The 5,684-nt window shown below is 36.0% G+C and overlaps 1 pseudogene; it reads right to left on the bottom strand.

Annotated features, from left to right (window-relative positions):
• Positions 1-306: 306 nt before the first annotated feature.
• LOC107713408 (uncharacterized) lies at positions 307-5,572 on the bottom strand (annotated as a pseudogene).
• Positions 5,573-5,684: the final 112 nt, after the last annotated feature.

Below are 5,684 nucleotides of genomic sequence, written 5' to 3' on the forward strand. Positions count from 1 at the left end.
AGTTTTTTAGTAAACATTTTTACATGCACATAATTTTATGATAAAAGTGTGAGAAAAAAAACATATGGCAAGAGAAGAATTACAGTAATCACTAGTATTTTACATTTACTAACACACCTTGCCCTTAAGTTCCTTCCCCAAAATAGGTACATGTATTGATCTGATTTAATTTTCAATTAAAAAAAGAAAAAACATCTGAGCTAACATTTATCTCTACAGTATAACCTTGTAAGTACAACATTTGCTGATGCTTGCTGTTTCGTTCTTTTCAGCAAGGGTCGACTAACTGAGGCATTTTATTTATGTTTATTTTTTCTGGGATGTTCTGAATCCCAGTGCTCCAAGTTTTTCTTTTCCTGCTGTCTCTTTGATGTCTTCCAGTGTTTTGGCCTTTTCAGGCTCATTAATTTCCTTCAGCTTCTCAATCAGAAAATCAATTTGCTGAAGTGTGAACAGTGAATCAGTGTTGAGTGCAATCATCTGCAGAGTGTCCACACAGTGAAAGGCTTCCATCACAAGCTTTATTTTCTCTTTCTCTAATTCCTGCAGTTCATCTTCCAGCTTCTTGACCAAAGACTCACTGTTCCTGGTTTTACCATCATATTCCTTCTTTAAATCTTCATATGTTCTCTTCTCCTTCTTTGTATTTATTTTATATATTTTTGCCTCTTTGACATGTTTGCTGTAGTGGCATCTATTTGTGCACACTGTACAGTGATTATTTTTCATCACGCTGCACCATGAGCAATCATTGACCCACCAGCATCCTGGATAATGACAGTTCTCCTCACAGACGGTGCAGCACATCGCCACACTGGCTAAAGCAGTATTAATATCAACCCTTTCTTTGCAGGGCACTTCAACTTCATACTCAAAGTTTTTATTTTCTTTGACATCATTCTTGTTGTTCTCCAGTGCTTCTTGAATTTGTTTCAGCTCAGTTTGCTTTAGTTCCATCATTTTAACACGTGATTGTAGATTAGAGACATTTGCCACCAACTGCTTTCGTTTTTGTAAAACATCTCGAGTCATCTTTAGGTTTTTCGATTTAATGTTTTCAAGAAATTTGAAAAACTGTGCCATTCCTCTAAAACTGCGATCCCATGATTGTTCCTGTATCATTTCATATTCTTAATCAGCAGTGTCTGACTGACAGTTGTTAAACAGGAAAAACACTGGCTGATTCTTGTCATTTACGGCACACTTGATTTCAGCCTCTTTAACAGCCGTCAGGGCATTTTTAGGTGGCATACCATCTGAGTGTGTGAGGAGCAACACAATATTTTCAACAATATCTCTTCCAAATAAAGACTGAACAGCATCAAATATGTATATTTGTTTTTCAGAGAGTCGATTCTGTTGTGCCAAAATGACAAGACATGCTGCATCTATTTCATGGATCCCTTCTGCAGATTCACTTAAACTAAACAAACTCTCAGCAATTTTTTTATCAAGATTATCTCCTCGTGTGTCTGCATATCCTGGTGTGTCGATGATTGTTAAATCGATTGGACTCTCTTGTAGATAAAACCCATAAACAGTGATTCTGGAGGTCTGACTGTGAACTGAAGACTGATGGTTGTTCTGATCATCTGTGATCTCAAACCAAACCTTGTCTTCTCTCTGAACACCCAACATGTAGTTGATCATCGTATTGATCAGGGTTGTTTTTCCTGTTCCTGTTTCTCCCACCATCAGAATGGCTTTATGGGGTTTGTTTTTTTCTCTATCCCCAAATGTAATGTTTCTATATTGTTCAGATTGATCCAAATTGTCTGTCTTTTTTTTAAGACAGTATCGAGCAGGATTTCCTTTTTCAATTTCGGTGCATTTCTTGATGAATTCAACAATTTTTGACCTGGTCATTTTTTTTTCTCTGTAATGTTAAATAATAAAAAGTATTATTTTGCATGTGTATGATGTTTTGTTTTTATTATCGCAGTAAACAAGTACATTTCATATGGAACATTAAAACAAAGACTACAAACGTCCAGTGTTAATGTAGCTTGTTTGTTGGTCAAACTGCTTTATAATTCACATTAAATTTGTATATAACCATTACTCAGTGCAAAGCATTTACCAATTGATTAAATGGCATTTTGTCACCTTCTTTTTTCTACATTGGTTCTTTTACATTTTTACAATGACATATAAGGGACAGTATGATCCATGGACTTACAAAGAAGGAAGACTCAGCACAATTCTTTGAATTTCACACACACATTTTAAGTTGAACAAAAGAGTGACAAATATCCAAAAAGATAGTAGCTGTTTGTATTTGTGCTTCTGTGTTGGTATGTTGGCATCATTCTGCCAGTGCGTAGCCAAAATGCTAGCTTGTGCACAAATTAGATTGTTTTTGGTAAGGTAGTTCAGACATTTGTCTGAATAGGTGATGCTACTAATCTGATCCACTTACTAACAACACTTCACATCTGTATAAATGCATCATTCCATTAGGTCTAATACCTGTAAATAGTGTCAACAGACATTTTCATTGTCATCCATCATTTTTGCACTTTTATTTCTGCTGTTGATGCCAGGGACGTTTGTAGGCAGTGGGTTTTAAATGTGGTATGTAACCAAATCAAGACAGATATACGAAAATGAAAGTGGATAGTGATGTAATCTTACCCTTCAGAAAACAGTTGAGAATCTGTTCAGAAAGGGGAGATCTTCTTGCTAATCCAGTAAACTGATGATAATTAAAGAAATTATGTATTTAAAGATAAGTTCATGTGAACAGAAGTACATGTTGAAAATTAATCTTGCAGAACAGTATAAATAATTATATATACATATTTGAGATATCACAAATCATCATTGTATTTCTGCATTTATATCTATGTGGAGAAATTACTTTCATACTGTTGTATACTTCTTGTGTATTCAATTATGTCTTTAAGCATTAAGCCACATATTGTGAAGAATGTCTTGCCAGTCATCAGACAGAACTGAGTTGAAGATTAGAATTCAGTAAAATGGATCTACTTACAATCTGTTCAGTCTTAAATTCGTCCTTTCAGCTCCAGCAGACAAGGTGAACCTGCAAGAACCTAGACCAGAAAGCCTGTTTATACTGAAGGTAACACCCACTTTCTGAAGGTCATGTGATTTATGGGAAAATGTATTTTCACAGAATGGTTAATGTAGACTGACAATACTAAACAAACACTCTGAAGAGAATGTTCAACGACTTTAATGACATTAGTCCCTTCTTATTTATGCTCAATGTTTGGTTGTCGTATGTCATCCGTATAATGATTGTGTTTTGCTTCTCTGTCTTGGGTCTTCCTGAAGATAGGCTATTATTAAAGCCTGTTTTGAAACTTTACTTTCTCCTTCGTCTTAGCAATCATTTTGTGACACATGTGAATTTACATTTAATTATGAAGTGATTTATATTGCTTCAGAATGCTTCAAAACAGCTTTACATTATTAAACATTATTAAACATCAATGTCATAGGATTTAGTAATTGTTATGATAATTTAAATCTAAAACTTTGTATATTAAACAATTGCGAGAAATCAGAAGACTCCAAGTCATTAAACAACCTCTTCAGATTCAGATTGTCAGCCTACATGAAAAATTTTGTAAAAAAAAAAAAACCTTTCCCATACATCACATGACCTTCAGAAAGTGGGTGTTACCTTCCATATAAATAGGCTGTCTGTTCTAGTTGTTTGCAGGTTCTCTTTGTCAGCTGAAGAAGGATGGATGATTTTAACACTGAAAATATTGTAAGTAGATATGAATTTTACTGAATTTTTTAAATTCAGTTGTGTCTGATGACTGTCAAGACATTCTTCAAAGTATGTGACAATTATTACCTAATTAAAGACATACAACTTTATACACAAAAAAATGTATAATAGTGTATATGTAGCTACATTGTATGCAAGTAGCCTAAATTTGTATAGTTCTCCATATAGATTAAATGCAGAAATACAATGATATAGGGCTGCTCAATTATGGCAAAAATCATAGTTGTGATTAGTCTTTTTTTCTTCATAGCAATCTCTGTGGTCTTCTAACCCAGTGGTTCCCAACCTAGGGGTCGCTAAAGATTTACAAGGGGTCCCCAAGCTCACTCTAGTTTGGGGTAGGGGTGCAACGGATCGTAGATGATCCGTGATCAGTACGGACCAGTCCCCACGGTTCGGCACGCATGTGATTCGCGGATTAACTGTTAAATTGAACATCACAGAGTGAAAGTTATCATTTGCACGTGTTTTGTCTTGCCAGTTTACACATTCAAGCAATTTCAGACCATTCAGATGAAGGAGAAGTCGAATCGGGACTCGAGAGAGAGAGAGAGAGAGAGAGAGAAGCTATGTTATGTGAAAATACCCGTTTGGGGTCCGTGTACTTGGCGGCCAATGGATTTTCCTTTTGAAATTAGAAAACCAAAATCGGGAATCGAGCGTTCACTGGGTTTTTTTACATTTAATATTGAAAATAGAAAAATTAGATGAAATGATCAAAACGTACACGGACCCAGCTCCTTTTTCGTTTTTTAATTTTTTTTCATTTCTCCAAGAAACGAAAAACAAGAATTCAGCTTAATTTTTCGTTTTTCGTTCAGGGGTAGAAAAATAAATAAACAGTTTGAATATTCGATTTCTACACGTGGGCGGGAATTAAACGCCCTTTCTGCTGATTGGTCAGCGTCGTCAGCCGAATATCTTCTGCAGTTCCGCGAGGCAGAAATCATTTGCTACCAGATTGCTGCTGGTGTACGGATTCTTGATGTGTTTATTGCAACTATATTTAATCTTTTTCTCATCAAATAAAAATGAATAGCTCGATACAATCCGTTCCGGGTTAGAGTGTAGACAGCGCTTTCTTCTGTGTAGATATAAATTCTATGACACATCAGCTGGGCATGCATGATATGACGGAAATTTTAGCCTACCCTGGTCGCCCAGTAAGTTTGTTTGTTTAATTAATTAATTACTTTTAAATAAAATATTTTAAACACTAATACAAAAAGGAAAGAATAATGCATTGACTTATATAACAGGCCTATTATTCAAGAACTGTCATTCTGACTATCTTACAATCGGAGAACAACAGAGATAAAATACATACTCTTTTGAGTTTTATAATGTAGTCTTTTGTTTTATTAAAACTGATTATAATTGAGACCTCAAAATTATATGCGCTTGTGCCGGCCGCGAACTGCATGCGCACTCGCACACAGGACTGCAACGCAATATTTTCATAAATGTAATAACTTGTAATTTCGGGTTGATTCTCACCAAATCCCACAGAATACATTAAGAACGCTTGGAATATACGCCACGAGATGCATAGGATTATTTTACGACAGATTTGAATCCACTTATAAAAAAAAAAGTCACGAACTCTGTCATTCTCTGCCAAGTGAGAGCAGGACATTTTGTGTGTGTGTGTCCCAGATAGCAAAATTCCTGAGGCCCAGATCAGGCCCACACCTGACACTTTCATCTGGCCCACATACCGCGTGGAATGATGGCATTTGGGCGGTCCGCTCCTGGTTGCCAGATTTGGGCCACAAGCAAGCCAAAAGAAGGCCCAATGTCAGCCATGAATAAACCAAATAAAGCAGAACTGGCCCAAATCTGGGCCACATTGATTTTAATTCTGGCCCAGACCCGGCCCACATCCAACACCTTACTCCGGCCCACATACTGTGAAGAA

This window comes from Sinocyclocheilus rhinocerous, unplaced genomic scaffold (genome assembly GCF_001515625.1).
Source record: "Sinocyclocheilus rhinocerous isolate Xijiao unplaced genomic scaffold, SAMN03320098_v1.1 scaffold1575, whole genome shotgun sequence".
Classification (NCBI taxonomy): domain Eukaryota; kingdom Metazoa; phylum Chordata; class Actinopteri; order Cypriniformes; family Cyprinidae; genus Sinocyclocheilus; species Sinocyclocheilus rhinocerous.